Source organism: Oncorhynchus mykiss, chromosome 29 (assembly GCF_057628025.1).
Source record: "Oncorhynchus mykiss isolate SJ-2025 chromosome 29, ASM5762802v1, whole genome shotgun sequence".
In the NCBI taxonomy this organism is placed as follows: Eukaryota; Metazoa; Chordata; class Actinopteri; order Salmoniformes; family Salmonidae; genus Oncorhynchus; species Oncorhynchus mykiss.
Window position 1 is genome coordinate 43,404,088 of NC_143050.1, and position 22,195 is coordinate 43,426,282.

A 22,195-nucleotide genomic window follows, 5' to 3' on the forward strand; every position below is an offset into this window, starting at 1 on the left:
ATCTACTGTGTCCACATTTCCAATTGTGCACAGACATCATTTCAACATCTAGTTGATTTGCATTTGGTGTAGTTTTCAACAGAAATCAACAAAATATTACACCATGTCTTAGTATTTAGATAAAGAATTGGGTGAAAAAAATCTGAAATTCCCTTACATGATTTTTCCAATCAGTTTTCCACATTAATTCAACTTCATCACATCACATTTTTTTGTTGAAATTATGTGTTGATTCAACCAGTTTTTGCCCATTGGGTTGTGACCAGATTTTCTTATGCCTCCATATTATATGAATTTATAGGCACTAAAATACTACCCTCATTCTATGAATAAATGATTATTACTTTGGATTGCCTATTGTGTCCTCTTTTCAGGGGTGAAAGTAGAATTGTTTACCTGTGTAAGGCTATAGAAGACATTTTAAAGGCCTACTAATAGATTAACGAGATCTCACATGTCCTTAATTCAGGGATGGGCAACTGGCGGCCTGGGGCCTATCAGGGTCGAATTACTGGTGGGCCCCCATTTATTTTGTTAGTCAGTCTCACTCAGATATCATATTAAAACCTGCAAACATTTCTCACCACCCTATGGCAAAATGCTTGCAGATCCACAATAAACTGTAGCCCCTCATGATGAGTTCATGTTTAGTGTGGCCCCCACCCCCTTCAAAGTTTCCCATCCCTGTCTTAATTGAAATGTCACACTTTGTCAAGGAAAAATATTTGTTGTGACCTCAATTATAAACAGAGACATTTTTATTATATACAGGTAAACACCCATAGCATGTCAGTCCTCCTAACCATTTCTCTCCCCCAGGAATGTCATTTTCAGAAAGCGTGCGTTCGGATTGTTTGAAAAGATGTAGGTGGTGTGGAAAATGTGTAGGTGGGAGCACCAAAGTTCAAAGAGAGTCTACCTCTTAGGAACGCACACGCACTCCTCTTTCCGTGTAATTAAACTTCCCAGTCAATTTGAACTCTGTCATTATAGTTCATTAAATCATTACTCAGATATCAGAGATTAAAAAAGGGCCAGGGACGAATTCAGAATTTAAAAGCTGGATAGCTAAGCCTACTGTCGCCAGGATACTGGCCGGGGATAAGTGCTATGAAACGTTTCGGCATCCATTGAGGAGCAGGACTTGAACCCGCAACTCCATAGTGTTATGAAGCACTGTGCCATAAAAGCAGTGCAGCATTAGCTAAAATGTCCTTGGAAAAGCCTTGGTTGACAATGAGAGAAATAAAGAGAGCGAAAGAGAGGTTTCTATTTCCTTCCTGGATTGTCCCGTTTATCATCAGCATCAGAGGCCCAGACAGAAATATACAAATGTAAGATGTTAATTTGAGACAGTTTGCTACAGCAGGAAATTAATACTGCAGCTCCAGGACATGTGAATTAATATGTGAATTATAATTAATGGACATTTTTCCTAAAGGAAAATCTGAAATTTCGAAGTGGAAATGACAAACTTCAGAAGCATTTTTAACCACTACAAGTTGAGCATTTCCTGGATTGCAGGAAATGTCACCTGTAACAGGGTGATCAAAGTAAGATCCTACATCTGTAAAATATATAGATACATATGTCCTCCACATCATAACACTAACAATTGTACAATCCTCCCAATGCCAATGTCCAATGATGTCAGTGCTAATAGACTGGTGTTTACCAGAAATGTCAAACTTGTCAACAAAACGCTCTCCAATTTACTGTTCGCTTTTCATGGTGACAGTTTCTCCTGCCATGAAGGGCACTTAAATCCTTATATGCACTGTTCTTAGACTTCTCAAATGTATCCATAACCTTTACAACAACCTGACCTAGAAAAAATATTATTTGGTGTCAGTTTCTGTTGTAGCCTCATTTGCTCAGTTTTAACACAAGGCAGATGTGTCCATGTCAACTCCTGGATAATGTCCATGGTGCTACTGTTGGCAAGAAGGACTCTTTATCATCCTTTTTATGAGAAATATTCCTGTGCATGAAAGGAGTTTGTCACATTTAAGTGGAATGCAATTCAGTTGTACAACTGACTAGGTATTATATACAGGTAAACACCCATAGCATGTCAGTCCTCCTAACCATTTCTCTCCCCCCGGCATGTAATTTTCAGAAAGCTTGCGTTCGGATTGTTTTAAAAGATGCAGGTGGTGTGGAAACTTTGTAGGTGGGAGCGCCAAACTTCAAAGAGAGTTTCCCTTTCTTCTCTGCTGTTTGGCTCTGGATCTGTCTGTACCCTGGTTAAACCAGACTGAATGCTTTGCTCAAGTGAAGTAAAACAATGGTGAGCGCAGCGTTGTGAGATCCAGGCTACTTGATCTCATCCAGGTGAGAGATTCCTACAGAACAGAGTTATGTGCGTGGGTCCACAGTGTCTGACGCGGTGTGTGTGTCTCCACGTCTTTGCCAAAATAGGGGCTGGTGTTGTATAATACGCAACAGATTTCTCCTGCACCCATCTTTTAATAGACCAACGTCAAGGGAATCATAAGCAGTGTATTGACTGACTGACACACTAGAAACTGTATAATCAAGCTATTTTAGTAAGAAATCTAGAATAAGCTTGTACTACATATTTTGGGGCGGCAGGGTAGCCTAGTGGTTAGAGCGTTGGACTAGTAACCGGAAGGTTGCGAGTTCAAACCCCCGAGCTGACAAGGTACAAATCTGTCGTTCTGCCCCTGAACAGGCAGTTAACCCACTGTTCCCAGGCCGTCATTGAAAATAAGAATTTGTTCTTAACTGACTTGCCTGGTTAAATAAAGGTAAAAAAAAAAAAAAAAAAAGCCAAGACACTGACAGTATTTCAATGTTAGATGTAATGTAGACTGATACATTATGATCAGGGCCCAGAGTAATTCACTTGAGTAGGGCCAAAAGTAATTCAGAACTCCAGGTTCTAGTATCTTTTCCTTGTCAGGTCACCCAGTCCGAAAAAAATACTGGGTTGTTTATGAGAGTACCAAGAAAGTCTTTCCAAATCCCTTCTATAAGACAAAAGAAACAAACAAATAGTCAAAAGGATACAGATGTGAAATAATAAATACTGTACAATGAATATAATGTTGATCATTTTAATGGTTCATAAACCCAAACAGTTCCCCTTATCTCACTCACATTCCCACAAGGAGTATTAGCCAACAGTTGTGTTTATGTTAATCTGAGTGATTGTAAATCTAAGCGTTGGCGGAAGCGCTATAGGTCTGGGGGTCTGTCATAAATATTTTAAATATTTTCACAGAGTGCAAGAGCTGGCAGTGGAGTGAAAGGGTTTGGTTTTGATGAATAAAGTTGTAGGTGTGAGGAGGCCTTGGCCAGTCACTGGCCAATCAAGCAGTTCCATGGCTTAATACTGCATGTGTTTGTCTCAAATTCTGTAGATTATTGACGGTCTTTGAGTTGTCATCAACTCCCATTTGGCTGGGGGCACGAATTATATCGTCCGATCCTAGTCTATTGTGGATTGATACTGCAGTTTATTAAATAGCAATGGCTACATTAACGTGTGACAGTAAAAGTAAAAACAAACATCCAGTGTTTGCTCATTATGTGTTGACAGTCAACATTATGTTGTAATTGGTTTCAACGAGTATAGTCCTTCAAGCATCCCACTTCTTTGGAGGAGGTCGTCTTTGGTAACGGGACAAGAGGGGCTCTTTGGAAATGGGATGGATACAAGTCGAATGGAGTGTGCACCAAAGATACGCCTATGTGAATTGAGAATATTGCAAAAGCATGTCGGCAAAAGCCTCGCGAGTATACCATTTAGGAACCTTTTATGGATAGACTACTTGGCTAATACATGGCCAGGATAAGAAAGACATCAGTCGCATTGCTGTTGAACCAGCTTTGGTTATGGTAGTGTGAGGGCAGCCTACTGTTGGAGTCAACATTTTGAACATTGAGATATTAAATAAATGATAGGAAAGAAGCATAGAATCAAAGGAGAAAGAGACTGGGCCTCAGTAGAAAGACAGATAGCTGTGGAATGTGTTGGGGGACGTGAGCAAAGCGCGGTGTTGATACAGGAAAGACAGATGGATTAGAGGAAGGAGGAGTTGAGGTCAGGAGGTGAGGACAGATTCCCTTAAGGGAGTAATAAAGGTTTGCTATCCTGTTACCCTCTTTACTCTCTTCCTGTAGGACCATAAAATGTAAGGATTGGAGAGAAAGAAGGAGTGTCTTAAGTGGGATATAAATATCTGGGTGTCTGAATACAGCTGTACAGAAACTTTGGGAAGAATTAAACTTGGTTAAAGCTTCTCTAGTGTTCGTGAGATTTATTTACTCTGAAAAATAAGAACCTAACACTACAAAGGGCTTGATTTTTTTAACAAACTAAATGGAAAATAGTAACAGGAAAATAGTGTCACCGGATGATCTCATCTCTCATTCCATGATGGGCATATAGACTACATGGAGGGGTTTTACAGACATCCAAAATAATAGCAGGAGCTGGCTAAAATAATATAATAGCCTACATAGATAAAAAAGGAGATGGTCCGCTCACTGTTTTGCTGCTGCCAAACGTGATCTTTTAATAAAGCTTTGGTGATTAAGATTTATTTCAAAGTGGTCTCACAAACCAAACTGTTTATTGATAATCCCCACTGGGCACAGACATCCGTTTAAGGTCTAGTTAGTTTTGAGTTGTCAACTAACATGAATTGAATTTGAAAAAAGTTGGGTACATTTTTCTTTCGACAAAATGCCCTTACTTTGATGACTTTTTGCAAATCCAATCAGTTTTCCATGTTGATTCATTGTCATCACATTGATTTTTTGGGATGAAATAAGGCGGAAACAATGTTGATTAAACCAGTTTTTGCCCAGTGGGTATTGACATTGGCATCTAGCCGATCTAGGGTGTAAAAAAATAAAGTAATGAACCCTTATTTTACCAGGTAAATTGACTGAGAACACATTCTTATTTAAAGCAACAACCTGGTGAAAAGTTACAGGGGAGATAAATGATTATTGTAAGTTGGGGTTGATTAGGCAGCCATGATGGTATGAGGGCCAGATGGGGAATTTAGCCAGGACACCTAGGTTAACCCCCCAGGGTCTTTAGTCAGGATATCCATTTAACATCCCATCTGAAAGACAGCACCTTACACAGGGCAATGTCCCCAATCACTACCCTGGGATAGTTAAAGTATTTCAGACCAGAGGAAAGAGTGCCTCCTACTGGCCCTCCAACACCACTTCCAGCAGCATCTGGTCTCAACATCCAGGGACTGACCAGGACCAACCCTGCTTAAGTTCAGAGGCAAGCCAGCAGTGGGGTGCAGGCTGGTATGCTGCAGGCACAGTCAAAAGTTGCAAAAGAGAGGTTCTATTAGGCAAATTCAGGTGTGTTTATGCCCGTTTCATTCGATTCCGTTCAATAATTTTTTTCAACATAATTGGCGAAATGAACACCACTGATCACACGCAAACACAGTTCATGTTCACAGCAGTCATATACAAACAGATATTCTTTCTCATGTAGAACTCCTTCTCACGTCTACGTGCTCTCCTTCTCTCACATTTTCCCTTTGTGGATTTCAGTGAGCAACACATCAGCTTTCTTTGACCAGGCAAAAAAACCTTTCCAAGCCAAACCTTCATATCATAACCGCTACACACAGCCTACCTACATCATCGTAGCTACTAGAACTAACGAGTTAGTAAACCCACTACAATCATGCAGTACAGTGTAGGCAGCAAGTAGTTTAGCAGTTACACCGGCAGGCCCCAATGGCAATAAATTAATAAAACCAAAAGCTTGAGTTGGAAGAGTTCCAGTGTTAGATAGCCATAGCCAGCTAGCTAACATAGCATCCCTCTAGGCTCAATTAGCTAGCTGCATTCACTTCATAAATGAAAGTTAAAAGAAAATATAACGAAATATAGCTCTCTCTCGAAACAAATTTGTTCAAAACTGTTAAACCATCGTCGTTCACTTTCTTTGAGTCAACTACTCACCACATTTTATGAACTGCAGTGGTAGCTAACTGTATCTTATGCTTTCAGAACTAGATTAATTCTCTGATCCTTTGATTGGGTAGACAACATGTCAGTTCATGCTGCAAGAGCTCTGATAACATCCGGAGGACGTCCTCCAACGTTTCATAATTACTGTGTAAGTATATTGAAGGGAGTAAGAACCATGACCCTCCTAGGTTTTGTATTGAAGTCAATGTATCCAGAGGAGGACAGAAAATAGCTGTCCTCCGGCTACACCATGGTGCTACCCTACAGAGTGCTGTTGAGGCTACTATAGACCTTCATTGCAAACCCATGTTTTAATGAATTATTTGGTGACAATATATTTCGTTTAGTTTGATCTGTTTCATTTTTTTATTATTTTTTTTACATAGCATGACTCCAAAAATGTACCTCGACATTATGATTATTCTATCAACAATTGCGCAAGAAATCGTTTCCACCACAACTTGTCACATAATTCATTTTACAGACACAAAAAGTTCCACCTTGTAAAATGAACAAATTGTCTGTCAACATTTCTGATATTGAACCTGCAAGATTTTCTTTGTAGAGTGGAAACGTGGCCAGACAGGAATTTATGCCTCTGCTACATCAGTAATGTGAAAGCATAGGTCTGGCCCCGAGACCATCCTAGCTGGAATACAGCTTTATTGAAGTAAAATTGTATGCCCCGCTTCAGCTCTTTAAAAGTATTTTTGTGGTTGTGGGAGAAGTGTTCTGATATTATATTTGAAAAGCAGAGAAGTAGACTAAGATTTCATACACTCCAAGTTTTTGTCTAACTTGTTGGGAAAGTGGTCGAAATGTCTGTTTTTAAAAGTTACTAAAACAGCTGTTTTTGATTGATAGAAGATAATTCTGTTCTGATTTCAGATTTGAGAAGCAGAGAAGTATATCAAGATTTCATACCCTCTATGTGTTTGTCTAAGTTGTTGGGAAAGTAGCTGATTTACGTCAAAAGTTAGTGTTTACAGTGAATAGAATGTTGGAAGTCACATCTTCAGAATGGGATTTTTTTAATAATGGGAGGTTTAGAATGTTGAAGAAATATGAATAGTATGAAGTTTAATGAAGTTTAATAAAAGTTCAATCGTTTAAAAAGTAGAAATGATTTCTGAAAGTGTATGTAAGCACAATATTTCTCGATCAGTTTGCATTTTTTAAAGTTTGGAATTTCTATCTTAAAACGGCGTAAGAGGAGTAGCCTTGTAAAGAATAATGAAGTGTATAAATAAGTGGCACTTTCACAAGCCACACTAAAGATGTAATGTTTTGATGTAGGACGTGTATAGAGTCCAGGAAGACAAAATGATGGGATCAGGATAAATTGACTGTATTTTATTAGATTTTCTTGTATCTTTTATTTTGATTTATTTACTTATTCTATGCTATGTGATGCATAGGGATTAATGTTGTTTTGTCTGAATTCCATCGGGGACCACGTTGAAAATAAGTGGAATACTTTTAACGTGGTATCCCCTGGGTTGTACTCAGTGCATTTTTTGCATCCATTAAACAAGGGCAGGATATGGCATCTATAGGATATTGGTACAAATTAGACTCAGGTTGCCAGTTCACTCTAGTCCAGAACAGATTTCCCGTCAAACTCAGTATTTGAACTGCCGACCCTCCGGTTCTGGACCGCCTCTCTAACCTTTTGACTTCCAGTACCCCCAACAGTACACATTTTCGTTGTAGCCCCGGACAAGAACACCTCATTCAACTCATCAACGGCTTCTTTCCAGCTTCTACCTACAAGCCATAAGACTCCTGAACATCTTGTCAAACGGCTACCCAGACTATTCGCATTGCCCCCCCCCCCTCTCCACACCAACACCACTCTCTGTTGTCATCTATTAATAGTCACTTTAATTAACTCTACCAGTTGAAGTCGGAAGTTTACAATCACCTTAGCCTTAACATTTAAACTCAGTTTTTCACAATTCCTGACATTTAATCAGAGTAAAAATTCCCTGTCTTAGGTCAGTTAGGATCACCACTTTATTTTAAGAATGTGAAATGTCAGAATAATAGTAGAGAATGATATATTTCAGCTTTTCTTTCTTTCATCACATTCCCAATGGGTCATAAGTTTAAATACACTCAATTAGTATTTGGTAGCATTGCCTTTAAATTGTTTAACTTGGGTCAAACGTTTCGGGTAGCCTTCCACAATCTTCCCACAATAAGTTGGGTGAATTTTGGCCCATTCCTCCTGACAGAGCTGGTGTTACTTGGTCAGGTTGGTAGGTTTCCATGCTCACATACGCCACAAATGTTCTATAAGATTGAGGTCAAGGCATTGTGCCACTCCAATACCTTGACTTCGTTGTCCTTAAGCCATTTCGCCATAACTTTAGCAGTATGCTTAGGGTCATGCCAGCAGCATACCACCCTGCATACCACTGCTGGCTTGCTTCTGAAGCTAAGCAGCGTTGGTCCTGGTCAGTCCTTGGATGGGAGACCAGATGCTGCTGGAAGTGGTGTTGGAGGGCCAGTAGGAGGCACGATTGTTGTTTTATTTTTTACTGCTGCTCTTTAATTGTTGCTTTCATCTCTTATTCTTATCCGTCTTTTTTGAAACTGCACTGTTGGTTAGGGGCTCGTAAGTAAGCATTCACTGTAAGGGCTACACCTGTTATATCTTGTGCATGTGACTAATAAAATATGATTTTTATTTGATGATTAGTTGACAAGTACCCAAGGACTGGAGTTGGGAAACACTGCTTAGGCTACCTGTCACCCCAGTGTCAGTCATCTGTCTCTTGCCAGTCCATAGTGAAGGAGCTGCCGGTGGTGCTGTTGTGACTGTTGTTGTCATCGCAGCAGTCCTCTGCATCGGAGAAGGAGGACATGTAGTGGAGGCCAGTGACTCTGTGGTAGCCCCCCTGGAGAGCCTCGGGAAGGGCAGTCAGTTCCATGGCCCTTCGGCTGGTTCTCCTCACCGACAGACTCCACACATCAATCAACTGTGAGCACATTGCACAGCCCATTGTGGGTTTATGGAGAGCAATACACACAGAGTGAAATTGGCTCGTATCGTTGAATGCTGATAGAAACACACTCACACGTTTTGTCACATGAAGTCACTGATTCCCACAGACAGACAGGGAGACAAACACCGCGAACCGTTACGCATGTGATATCACTCACACTTATTCACACGGACAGACAGACGGGTGGACAGATGTGACAGGTAAGTAAGTGAAACAGACATGACAGACTCACTGACACACACAACTCTCTCTCAGTGGCGCAGTCTGACTCAGACCTCCAGTGAGTGAGCGAGTGTGTGTGTCTTCCCTCAGAATGGATTTACAGGAGGACTATTTGAACCCTCGCCCCAGGCCGAGGAGAGAAAGAGGTGTGTAGCTACAACAAGAGAAGAAAACAGAGGGAGTAAAAAAAGAGACGTCAGACGTTGGTTGTACGTCGACCGCAGCAGACAGCTGCCTCACATCGAACCCAGCCCCTAGGGCATCTCTGAGGTCACCGCCAGTTGAGGAGTCAAAGGGTTATGGATGAGCTCCCATAACTTTCTCTTCTCTTTCTCTTAGTGCAATTCAGATGAGGACAGGCACCCAACACAATGTCAATATTTAATCAGGTATTAGTCTGTTCTGTAAAGTCTTTCTCTAGTGCCAGTAGGGAGGGAGAGGGATGGAACAAGTGTTCAATATTTGTCCCCCTCTCTCCTTAATCCAGGATATGGTTCATCTGCAGTATGGTTTACTCTGGCTCCAACTAGTGTTTTCAATCCAAAAACGTGGTCCTGGTCAGTCCTTGGTCATGCAAGGGTTGTCCTCGGTGTGAGGTCCTCAGGTCAGTGAATGTTTTAGCTCAGGTTGTCGAACAGAGACGAGCCTGAAAAGAAAGAGAGAAAAAAAGGAAAACGAGGGGTTAATAAGTCTGGCCTCCCAGTCCTTCCTGTCCAGTCACACAGACACAACAAGGCTATCTAACACAGTTGTCTGCCGGGGTAGAACACACACATTCCAGTGACGTGCAGTCGGGATAGGCCTGTGATAATCTACGAAAAAAGCTGTTATGAAAATAGTTTTTTTTTCTCAATGATTCTGTTGATTGTTATGCTCAAAATGTGCTAAAACTGCATCAAAACCTCAGGAAAGGCACTAGGGTATTCACGTCTTCCTTTCCATTCATTCAAACCATTGATGCGAGCAGCTATTCCTTACTACAGTGACTTAATGGACAGGGTCAGCATAGGCCTCGCTGCTTTGCCGAGCTCCATTTGTTGCATTGAGCCTATTTCATATTTTGCACATGCATATTGCATAAACATGTTGTGTGGGTAAGCCACGGGTAAACCCTGCACGTTTGGGCATGTCCCTTGAACTGAACGAAGCTAGCTAGCTACTGTAGCAAAAACAACCTGACAACTGCTGCACCTCAAACAAAGTTGGATGATATGAAATATCCAGCAATCATAGGCCATTGCTTGTGTATCTTGGCTACATTGGTATTTACATTTGGTGAAAATTGATTGTCAATTTCGGTGAATAGCCTTTGTCACTGTGGTTGCTGGAGCTATCTGTTGCATGGTGAACTTGGGCTTCATCAAGGTTTATTCGTGAGTAAATCTAGCTTTGATAATAGCCAGTGCCTACCCAGCCACCGATCTGACTGCACGTCACTGACACACACAGATTAGGAGATCAAAACAACACTCTGACTATCAATTTTATATTCTCTCTGTCATCTGTCACTCATACAAAGTTTCTGGACAGACAGACTGACCCACCCGAGGTCAAACTGATCCATGCCAGTAATACTAATATCACACACACTAATAATACTGAAGCCATCTACTCGCATACTGTTGGCCTGCCCTACACACACCGGGAGTAGGCCAGTAACCAATGGTTACTGCCTGGTAAAATCACCCAAGTTTTAGTAATGCAAAAAAATATATAATAATAATCATTGCCAAGCTAGCCAAATTCAGTCTGCTCATTGTGGCAAATCAAATCAAAAGTTTATTGGTCATGTACACAGATTTGCAGATGTTATCGTAAGTGTAGCGAAATGCTTTTGTTTCTAACTCCAACAGTGCGGTAATAATACCTAGAAAACAAAATAAAATAATATGCACATGATCTTAAAAGTTAAAAGAAAATGAAGAAATATCAGAATGAGCAATGTCAGAGTGCGAAATGTATTTATACTGTTTATACGACAGGTGGGTCTAATCCTGAATGCTGATTGGTTAAAACCGCATTCCAGCCGGCTAAATCTATAACGTTAAAATTCCTATTTAGTTTGACTGCGCAGTCTGTCTCATCAGCCCAGCTAGGTAATTTATAAGCTTAATCATCTAAAAATCATCTAGACATTATTTCCCCTTTCTTTTAGACTAACATTTAGTTTTCAACAGCAGAGATTTATATAAACGTCATCTCGCCAACATTTGCAACATTGTTTCAGTATTCAAATTCGATCTTCTGCTGTCCCATAGTAATGAACGTGTCGGGCGTCGGGACGAGACAGATAGGCAGGCAGCGTTTGTCAGCCAGTCGAGATTATGAATCAGGTGGCATAATTTTTATGGATGTATAAAAATAAAAAAGCTATTGAAAAAAGAGGTCAAATGAAACAAAATGCAGCTAGTTTGCAGTCTTTCCAGCTTCCGTTTGAAGTGATTGTGTTAGCTGTGCTGTTGGCTAGCTCCTCTGAACAACAGAGCACATTTTCTAGGTCAGGCGAAATCACACCTCATTAGTTCATTGTTATGGATGTACCCAAATAAATGTCACTAGAAAACTGCTTAAACAAATGCAGCTACTTTGCTGTTATTCTGGCTGCACTTTTTAACAAGGCAAGTCAGTTAAAAACAAATTCGTATTTTCAATGACGGCCTAGGAACAGTGGTTTAACTGCCTTGTTCAGGGGCAGAATGACAGATTTTTACCTTGTAAGCTCAGGGATTCGATCTTGCAACCTTCTGATTACTAGTCCAACGCTCTAACCACTAGGCTACCTGACACCCCATGAAGCCGTTGACCCAGCACTCTTGAGTATGTTGCCGAGAGCTTAACCTTTGCAGACAATGCAGAGTTCTTATATAGTGAACACTAAAAACGCTTAGTCATGGCTGGTTCCACCCCTCCCATGCTGATCGGGGGGCACCACAAGCCATCCTGGGTTCATCCTGTGGTCATCTGCACCCAGTGTTGTTTTATCCCCACCCGGGCTTAGTTTCCCAGATGCCATGATTTTGAGACAATAAGGGATCATGTTCTACTCCTCCAGGCTCACTCTATCTCAATTATACCCACCACATCTTGTCTATGGAAGGCAGTCTTTAGGTTTTATCACCAAGTCAACTGCCAGCTCAAGCCCCAGAGGCCCAACTCAGGCCCATGGACACAGACGAGAGAGTGCTCAAACCTTATTTGATAAACAGAATTATAACATAATCTGGTAATTTTGCTCTCACACTAGCTAGCAAGCAAGGCATAAGAACGTTGCCAGCAAGTATTTTAGAACGAACGAACGGATACAGCCCATAGATACAGAACAAAAAGACAGAACGACTGGGTCGCGTCTCTGGCAACAGAACTGATAGAATGAACGGCCAGCCGGCTTGGTTAGCAACCCTAGATTTGTGTCGGGACTATATATTGTAGAACTATTTTTGTACATAATGTTACTGCTACCGTCTCTTATGACCAAAAATAACTTCTAGACATCAGGACTGCGATTACACACCACGGACTAGCAGAATAATTTTTCTTCTTTCACGACTCTGACGAGCCCGAGGTGGAGGATATACGGCTCCCTCGGGAACAGGCCCCGACCCCAGTGATCTGCTTGAAGAGGAGGCTGCGAAAGAGAGGCCGGAGGGTGGGCTGCCTTCTGAGGAGTAGGAGGCGATCTAATAAATCCCGACTCCCCTCAATTCTGCTCGCAAACTTGCAATCTTTGGACGAGTTATTGGGAAGATTAAACTATCAACGGGACATTAATAACTGCAACATTTTACGCTTCACGGATTGTGGCTGAACGACGACAATATCAACATACAGCTGACTGGTTATGCTATGCACCGGCAGGATAGAACAGCGGCCTCTGGTAAGACAAGGGGCGGTGGTCTATGTCTTTTTGTAAACAACAGCTGGTGCACGATATCTAAGGCAGTCTTGAGACATTGCTCACCTGAGGAGAGTTTATCATAATAAGCTGCAGACCACATTACCGACCGAGAGAGTTTTCATCTATATTTTTGTATCTGTTTACATACCACCACAGTCAGTCAGAGTCTGGCACCAAGACAGCATTGAATGAACTGTATTCCGCCATAAGCAAACAAGAAAACGCTCACCCAGAGGCGGCGCTCCCAGTTGCAGGGAAACTTAAATCCGTTTTACCTCATTTCTATTAACATGTTAAATGTGCAACAAGAGGGAAAAGAACTCTGGACCACCTATACTCCACACACAGAGATTCATACAAATCTCTTCCTCGCCCTCCATTTGGCAAATCTGACCATAATTCTATCCTCCTGATTCCTGCTAACAAGCAAATATTAAAGCAGGAAGCACCAGTGATTAGATCAATAAAAAAGCGGTCAGATGAAGCAGATGCTAAGCTACAGGACTGTTTTGCTAGCACAGACTGGAATATGTACTGGTATTCCCCCAATATCATTGAGGAGTACACCACATCTGTCATTGGCTTCATCAATAAGTGCATCGATGATGTCGTCCCCACAGTGACCGTACTTACCCCAACCAGAAACCATGGATTACAGGCAGCATCCGCACTGAGCTAAAGGCTAGAGCTGCCGCTTTCAAGGAGCGGGACTCTAACCCGGAAGCTTATAAGAAATCCCGCAATGCCCTCCGACGAACAATCAAACAGGAACAGCGTCAATACAGGACTAAGTTCGCGTCATACTACACTGGCTCTGACTCTCGTTGGATGTGGCAGGGCTTGCAAACCATTACAGACTACAAAGGGAAGCACAGCTGAGAGCTGCCCAGTGACACAAGTCATGTCTGTAGCCATGAAGTGCTTTGAAAGGCTGATCATGGCTCACATCAACACTACATCCCAGAAACCCTAGACCCACTCCAATTTGCATACCGCCCCAACAGATCCACAGATGATGCAGTCTCTATTGCACTCCACACTGCCATTTCTCACCTGTACAAAAGGAACACCTATGTGAGAATGCTATTCATTGACTAAGGATCAGCGTTTCAACACCATAGTGCGCTCAAAGCTTATCAATAAGCTAAGGACCCTGGGACTAAACACCTCCCTCGGCAACTGGATCCTGAACTTCCTGATGGGCCACCCCCAGGTGGTAAGGGTAGGTAACAACACATCCGCCACGCTGATCCTCAACACAGGGGCCCCTCAGGGGTGCGTGCTCAGTCCCCTCCTGTACACCCTGTTCACTCATAACTGCACGGCCAGGCACAACTCCAACACCATCTGTTACGTTCCCAGTTCTGTGTTGTGTATATGCATGTGTGTATTTCAGGAAATGTCTTCCTGGATTCCCCCAAGCAACTGATTGGACGGCCCCCATTGCAAATTGGAGCTCTGACCCTGTCCTTTTGTCAGGGGATACAGCTTTCTGCAATTACCGACTCCTTATGCAGCTTGAAAAGCCAGTGTTCCTTTGTTATGGGAGAGAGCTTCTTTGTGTGTCCTGTGTTTCGTTGTGGGTCTGTATAATTTGTTGTAAAATATTTTGTAGCCGGTCAGGCAGGGATATGTTTTTGTCAAAAGGACTGTGTTTTTGATTATGGAAATTGCTCACTTTACATTAGTAATTATTCTGTTTTTGTTCCCAAGTGGGAAGGAGAAGGCACCTTGGGAGTGCTAAGGCAAGAGGCCTGCGGGCATACATATACCTGTAGTATGTACTCTGTCTATGCACACTAGGTAAGACCTGGGCGGACCACCCCCTGTATAAAGGTCAGCGCACCAGGTGGCGTTAAGTATAAGTAAGTAGTGGGTAGGTAGGTAAGGTGGGAGATGGGGCTCTTGAAATTTTACTTTCTTTGGTTCCGTCCAGCTCCTTTTCCTCAAATTACCATGTGAAGGAAGAATAAATTCCCTGTAAACAGTAATATTCTCTGCCTCTGACATCCTTACCCACACCTACAGTCATATACCTCTTTCACTCCGCAGGGAGTTGAGTGTAGCAGGGTGTTGCGTTCCCTCCTCCAAGAGGCGTGCGTAACACCATCATTAAATATGCCGATGACAACACCGACAACAACAAGACAGCCTACAGGGAGGAGGTCAGGGACCTGGCCGTGTGGTGCCAGGACAACCTCTCCCTCAATTTGATCAAAGGAGACAAAGGAGATCATTGTAGACTACAGGAAAAAGAGGACCGAGCACGCCCCCAGTCTCATCGACGGGGCTGTAGTGGAGCAGGTTGAGAGCTTCAAGTTCCTTGGTGTTCACATCACCAAAAAACTAACATGGTCCAAGTACACAATGACAGTCGTGAAGCGGGCATGACAAAACCTTTTCCCCCTCAGGAGACTGAAAAGATTTGGCATGGGTCCTCAAAAGGTTCTACAGCTACACCATCGAGAGCACTGATTGCATCACTGCCTGGTATGGCAGCTGCTCGGCCTCCGACCGCAAGGCACTACAGAGGGCAGTGCGAACAGCCCAGTACATCACTGGGGCCAAGCATCCTGCCATCCAGGACCTCTATACCAGGCGGTGTCAGAGGAAGGCCCTGAAAATTGTCAGACACCCAAGTCATAGACTGTTCTCTCAGCTACCACATGGCAAGCGGTACCGGAGCGCCAAGTCTAGGTCCAAGAGGCTTCTAAACAGCTTCTACCCCCAAGCCATAAGACTCCTAAACATCTAGTCAAATGGATACCCAGACTATTCACAAATACCCCCCCCCCCCTCTCCACACCACTGCCCCTCTCTGTTGTCATCTATGCAGTCACTTTAATGAACTCTACCTACATGTACATACTACCTCAACTAACTGGTGCCCTCGCACATTGACTCTGTACCGGCACCCCCTTGTATATATTATGTTTTACTGCTCCTCTTTAATTATTTGTTACTTTTCTCTCTTATCTGTATTTTTTTAAACTGCACTGTCGGTTAGAGGCTCGTAAGTAAGCATTTCACCGTAAGGTGTTGTATTCGGCGCATGTGACTAATAACATTTGATTTGATCCTAACGTTTAGTATATTCAGTGTATTAAGGTGTGCAGACCGTATGGACTCAGTATATGAATAGAAAAGGTTTGTACAGCAGTAGTTATATAGGATGAGCCATCACTAGAATACAGTATATACATATAATGTGTGTAAACATTATTAAAGTGACCAGTGTTAAATGACTATGTACAGTGGATAGGGCAAAGCAGTCTCTAAGGTGCAGGATAGAGTATCGAGTGGTAACTGGCTGGTAAGAGTGACTATGGTTCAGGGCAGGGTATTGGGAGGAGGCCGGCTAGCAGTGACTGTTTAGCAGTCTAATAGCCTGGAGTCTCTCGGTCCCAGCTTTGATACACCTGTACTGTCGCCTCCTACACTGAACAAAAATATAAAACGCAACATGCAACAATTTCAAAGATTTTACTGAGTTAAAGGAAATCAGTCAATTGCAATAAATTAATTAGATGCTAATTCTATAGATTTCACATGACTGGGAATACAGATATGCATCTGTTGGTCACAGATATCATTAAAAAAAAGGTAGGGGAGTGGATCAGAAAACCAGTCAGTATCTGGTGTGACCACCGTTTGACTCATGAAGCATGACACATCTATCTCTCCTTCGCATAGAGCTGATCAGGTTGTTGATTGTGGCCGGTGGAAAGTTGCTGGATATTGGTAGGAGCTGGAACACACTGGCGTACAAGTCAATCCAGAGCATCCCAAACAGGCTCAAATTGGTGACATGTCTGGTGAGTATGCAGGCCATGGAACACCTGGGACAGATCCTTGCGACATGGAGCTGTGGATTATCATGCTGAAACATGAGGGGATGGTGGAGAATGAATGGCACGACAATGGGCCTCAGGATCTCATGACGGTATCTCTATGCATTCAAATTGTCATCAATACAATGCAATTGTATTTGTTGTTCGTAGTTTATGCCTGCCCATACCATAACCCGACCACCACCATGGGGCACTCTGTTCACAACGTTGACATCAGCAAACCGCTTGCCCACTTGACACCATCTGCCTGGTACAGTTGAAACCAGTATCTGTGAAGAGCACACTTCTCCAGCATGCCAGTGAAGGTGAGCATTTGCCCGCTGAAGTCGGTTATGACGCCGAACTGCAGTCAGGTCAAGACCCTAGTGAAGACGATAAGCACGCAAATGAGCTTCCCTGAGATGGTTTCTGACAGTTAGTGCAGAAATTCTTTGGTTTTGCAAACCCACAGTTTCATTAGCTGTCCGGGTGGCTGGTCTCAGACGATCCCGCGGGTGAAGAAGCTGGATGTGGAGGTTTTGGGCTGGCGTGGTTACACTTGGCCTGCAGTTGTGAGGCCGGTTGGATCTACTGACAAATTCTCTAAAACGACATTGTGGTAGACATTATGGTAGAAAAAATTAACATTAAATTATCTGGCAACAGCTCTGGTTGACATTCCTGCAGTCAGCATGCCAATTGCACGTTCCCTCAACTTGAGACATCTGTGGCATTGTGTTGTGTGACAAAACTGCACATTTTACAGTGGCCTATTATTGTCACCAGCACAATACCTGTGTAATGATCATGCTGTTTAATCAGCTTCCTGATATGCAACACCGGTCAGGTGGATGGATTATCTAGACAAAGGAGAAATGCTCACAAACAAACGTTTGCACATTTGAGAGAAATAAGCTTTTTTAGCATACGGAACATTTATGGGATCTTTTATTTCAGCTCATGAAACATGGGACCAACACTTGAGGCAATTCCAGTCCTCGAGGGCCTGTTTGGCGTCACAGTTTTGCTCCAGCCTCAGCTAACACACCTGACTCCAATAATCACCTAAATCATGATCTTCAGTTTCGAATGCAATTTGATTAATCAGCTGTGTTTGCTAGGGAAGGAGATAGTGTGACACAGGCCCCCGAGGACTGGAGATGCCCACCCCTGATATTGATGGTCCTTCCTGTGACACCAGAGTCTGTAGATGTTTCAGATCATCAGTGATGTGCACGACGAGGAACTTGAAGCTTTTGACCCACTCCACTGCGGCCCCATCGATGTGGAAGGGGACATAGTCTCTCTGCGGTCTCCTGTAGTCCACGATCAGCACCTTCATTTTGTTGAGGGAGAGGTTATTTTCCTGGCATCACTCCGCCAGGGCTCTCACCTCCTTCCTGTAGGCTCTCTCATCTTTCGTTGTAAGGTGGAGGTGATAAGATCCTTAACAAGCCTCTCAAAGCACTTCATGATGAAAGAAGTGAGTGCTACTTGGAAATAGTCATTTAGTTCAGTTACCTTTGCTTTCTTGGGTAGAGAAACAATGGTGGACATATTGAAGCAAGTGGGAACAACAGACGGGGGGGGATATGGAGAGATTGAATATGTCTGTAAACACTCTAGCCAGCTGGTCTGCACATGCTCTGAGGACGCGGCCTGCGATGCCTTCTGGGCCGGCAGCCTTGCGAGGGTTAACACACTTAAATGTCTTACTCACGTCGGCCAAGAAGAACGAGAGCACACAGTCCTCATGAGTGGCGGGGGTCCGCGTCGTCGGCCCGATGTGGTTTTCCTCTCCTCTGGCTCTCCCTTTATAATCCGTCATTAATTGTCTGGAGTCCCTGCCATATACGTCTGGTGTCTGAGCCGTTGAATTGCAACTCCACTCTGTCCCTGTACTGTTACATTGCCTTTTTGATTGCCTTACGGAGGTCATAGCTTGTCTGTTTGTCCACGTCCATGTTCCCAGTCATCTTGCAATTGTTAAATGCTGTTGTTCACCCTTTCAGTTTTGCGTGAATGCTGCCGTCTTTCCAGTTTTTGGTTTGAATAAGTTCTAATCTTCACACTGGGAACAACATCCTCTATGCACTTCCTGATGAACCGAGTCAGTGTATACATGGCATTTGACATTTGATGGTACGGTATTCCAGATGGGGAGAACAATAGGATTTGAGTTCCTGTACATTACCACAATCACACCATTAGTTGTTAATCATCAAACTAACCCCTCTGCCTTTCTTTTTCCCGGACAGTTCTTTCTTTCTGTTTGTGTGATGGACAGAAAACCCCGCTGGCTGAATGGACAGTGGCAGTGCAACAGACATAAATCACTTACTGTACGTATACATTAGTCTACATGCTGACACACAGAAGACTCAGATACTCACATTACTAACTACTCATGTCTCTCCTAACACAAACTGCTGTACGGTAGGGAGGTGACCAAAAACCCAATGGTCACTCTGACAGAGCTCTAGAGTTCCTCTGTGGAGATGGGAGAACCTTACAGAAGGACAACCGTCTCTGTAGCACCAATCAGGCCTTTATGGTAGAGTGGCCAGACGGAAGCCACTCCTCAGTAAAAGGCACATGACAGCCTGCTTAGAGTTTGTCAAAAGGCACCTAAAGGACTCTCAGACCATGAAAAACAAGATTCTTTGGTCTGATGAAACCAAGATTGAACTCTTTGGCCTGAATGCAAAGTGTCGCGTCTAGAGGAAAACTTGCACCATCCCTACGGTGGTGGCAGAATCATGCTGTGGGGATGTTTTTCAGCAACAGGGACTGGGAGACTAGTCAGGATCGAGGGAAAGATGAATGGAGCAAAGTACAAAGAGATCCTTGATGAAAACCTGTTCCAGACCGGTGTGAAGGTTCACCTTCAAACAGGACAACAACCCTAAGCATACAGCCAAGACAACACAGGAGTGGCTTTGGGATAAGCCTATGAATGTCCTCGAGTGATCCAGCCAGAGCCCGGATTTGAACCCGATCGAGCATCTCTGGAGAGACCTGAAAATAGCTTTGCAGCGACGCTCTCCATACAACCTGACAGAACTTGAGAGGATATGCAGAGAAGAATGGATGGAACTCCCCCAAATACAGGTGTGCCAAGCTTGTAGCATAATATCCAAGTAGACTTGAGGTTGTAATCGCTGCCAAAGATGCTTCAACAAAGTACCAAGTAAAGGGTCTGAATACTTATGTAAATGTGATTTTTTTTAATACATTTGCTAACATTTCTAAAAACCTATTTTTGCTTTGTCATTATGGGGTAACAACAATTTAATCAATTTTAGAATAAGGCTGTAACGTAACAAAATATGGAAAGAGTCAAGGGGTCTGAATACTTTCCGAATGCACTGTATGAGGTGAAATGTGTTGCTTTTACTACTTTGCCACTTTACAAAAACAACATTTCTCTCATTCATTAAATAATCAGTAGCCCCCCTTATTTTCACCATCCAATATGTTGATATAGATATAGTTATAATGGTGGATGAGACATCCATGAATTATGAACAGTACCCTGAAACATACATGACCCAGTCGAAACCATCAGTTACAGGACATCGTATCTTGTGTGTTTTATCCTATTTCCATGTAATCATTGTAGTGACTAATAATTATACCTTTCAATGTAACCAGATAAGAGCATTATGATGTCTACTGTCAGTAGACTGTGACCTTCTGTCTACCGTCACATCATGATCAGCCTGTGTGCATCATGCAAAGGCAACTCGTTTGCATACAAAGAGCCATTACATCCAAATGAGCCAATGATGTCAGTCGCTGGGGCGAGGACGGGAGAGCCCCACCCCAGTCCAATCAGAGCTACTGGTACAGTAGCCTGCACAGCATCCCTGTCATTACTACAGATCCTCCATGATTTAATTTAACTCTATCACAGCCAAAGGCTTAAAGTAATTCTACAGCAGCTATTTAACGATCATCACTCATTCATTTCATGAGGTTTGGTTTCTCCTGAGTCATTCAATGTCTGTAACAGCTGAAACTCTAATCTTTACTGTGTCAGAAAATGAAGTAACATTATGATAAACACTGTTTGTACAATATTTGCACCTCTGCAGTCAGAGATGCACAGAACACCGGATTGTTACGCGCAAACACAATCTGTACAGGAACATATGTCATTACTCTCAGACAGCTGGTGTAGACAGTCACACACATGCAGTAGTCAAGAGGCTGCAGTCAGAGGCACACATGCCAATGTTTTGAAACAGTGGAGCGATCCAGCATTAGTCTTATGTGGGTTGGTCAAAGAGAGAATGAGAGGTATACATTACCCCTCCCACTTACCTTGTATGTTGTTTCACTGCTCCTTTCTGCAAAGGATGATCCGTGTGCTCTTCTATCCTCTCTCCTCCTGTTATTTTCTCTCCTCCCTTCTCTCCTTAGTCATCTCTATCTGCCTCGGTCTGGATTAGCATGATACAGACAGAGCCATGCATAGGGGATGAGACTATGACATCATAGTCTCACACAGCGAGACACCACTGTTCTGTCTCGCTCTCTCACACACAAGTTTCACAAAGCATACATGCGTGCCAACACACACACGCCCAAAACACGTCCGCAAACATGTGCACTCACACACAGACAAGAAAAGGTCACCAAAGCATCAAGGGAGTGTCCAATTAGATTATTTTACCCAGCATGCAGCATAAGGGATCAGTGGCTCTTAATGCCCTTGAAAGCTTAATCAATTGGAAATGTCTGAAACGGGAACGTTTTTTTATCGAAAAATAAAAATACTGCCCCCTAGTTACAAAAGGTTAATGCCCCTGAAAGCTTAATCAATTGGAAATGTCTGGTCTTCCAGATTACCTATTGATCTGGCCATCATTCCAACATTAAAAATGATATTTTAATACCGAGATTATGAATCATAATATTCTCTTCCATTATTATAAATATCTTGAAAGATGGCAGACTTAGCGCTGATCATTATAACAAGATATTAAACCACTACTTAGTGTATACTTTGGGGTGTGGCAGTGGGATAGATCAGCAGTCAACAATATTTTTTGCACTGGCAGGGGCTTGATATATATACAGTGGGGAGAACAAGTATTTGATACACTGCCGATTTTGCAGGTTTTCCTACTCACAAAGTATGTAGAGGTCTGTAATTTTTATCATAGGTACACTTCAACGGTGAGAGACGGAATCTAAAACAAAAATCCAGAAAATCACATTGTATGATTTTTAAGTAATTAATTTGCATT

At 42.7% G+C, this 22,195-nt stretch overlaps 1 long non-coding RNA gene across 1 annotated transcript; it reads right to left on the minus strand.

The window, feature by feature from the left end:
- Positions 1-7,313: 7,313 nt before the first annotated feature.
- LOC149970460 (uncharacterized) lies at positions 7,314-21,640 on the minus strand. Its single transcript, XR_016493430.1, has 2 exons — positions 21,267-21,640; positions 7,314-9,861 (listed from the first exon to the last, which is right to left on the minus strand). It is a non-coding gene; the product is annotated as an uncharacterized LOC149970460 (long non-coding RNA).
- Positions 21,641-22,195: the final 555 nt, after the last annotated feature.